The 1,076-nt window shown below is 40.1% G+C and overlaps 1 pseudogene; it reads left to right on the top strand.

Annotated features, from left to right (window-relative positions):
• The first annotated feature begins 217 nt into the window (after positions 1-217).
• LOC102919986 (large ribosomal subunit protein uL5 pseudogene) lies at positions 218-810 on the top strand (annotated as a pseudogene).
• The last annotated feature ends 266 nt before the right edge of the window (positions 811-1,076 follow it).

The following is a 1,076-nucleotide window of genomic DNA, read 5'->3' as shown; positions in this document are numbered from 1 at the left end:
TGGATTTTATCCCTCTGAAACCATAGGCCAAAATAAACCCTTTCTTCCTTAAGTTGCTTTTAGGCTATGGTATTTTATTGTAGCATCAGAGAAGTAACTAATATACCATAGAATCGGGAATATTTTCCAGTGTTTAGAAGAATCCTTTCGCTGTACATTGTGCCCTTCTGAATCTATCATTTAAAATTTCAGAAAGGTATCTTTTCTGTTCTCCATCATGGGGCAGAGTCAGGGGAAAAATGGAGATCTCATGAAGGAACTCATTTGTACTCTCTGCCTCAATATCTATATGGGGAAAAATGGAGACAGACTAACCTAGGTAGGCAAGGTTTAGGAGCAGCTCACAGTGAAGATGTATTACATTTTCCAAAGCTATATACACTGTCAGGTCCTTTGGCATCAGGAGAAAAGAAAAGATTGCCATTCACAGTATAGTCCTTTGGATCAAGGCTGAAGAAATCCTGGAGAAAGATCCTGAAGGGCAGGATGATGAGTTATGAAAATAAAAACTCAGATACTGGAAATTTTGGTTTTGGAGTCCAGGAACACATTGATCTTGGCAACAAATATGCCCTGAGCATCAGTTTCTACAGGCTGAACTTCTATATGATATGTCAAGTTTTAGCATTGCTGGGAAGAAGCACAAGACAGGCTACATTGGGGCCAAACACAGATTCAGCAGACAGGAGAGCCATGTACTGGGTCCAGCAACAGTATAATGGTATCATCAGGAGAGCCATGTACTGGGTCCAGCAACAGTATAATGGTATCATCTTCCTGTCAAAGAAATTCTGTCCAAAAGGCCAATAAAGTTCTCTCAAAGAAGTATAAAAAAAATTTCCAAAAGCCTACATAAAGTAATACATGGATGACCGAATAGTTTTACTATAATATCTATGAAGGAATATGGACAAAATTGGGGGTGTGCCTTTAATCCCACCACTTAGGAGGCAGAGGCAGGTAGATTCCTTTGAATTCAAGGTCAGACTGGTCTATGTGGTGAGTTTCCTGCCAGCCAGGGCTACATACTGATACCCTGTCTCAAAGACGACGACAACAACAAAGCACTATTTCCA

This window comes from Peromyscus maniculatus, chromosome X, assembly GCF_049852395.1.
Source record: "Peromyscus maniculatus bairdii isolate BWxNUB_F1_BW_parent chromosome X, HU_Pman_BW_mat_3.1, whole genome shotgun sequence".
In the NCBI taxonomy this organism is placed as follows: domain Eukaryota; kingdom Metazoa; phylum Chordata; class Mammalia; order Rodentia; family Cricetidae; genus Peromyscus; species Peromyscus maniculatus.
Note: the sequence above shows the minus strand (reverse complement) of the source record. Positions and strands in the feature narration are given on the sequence as shown.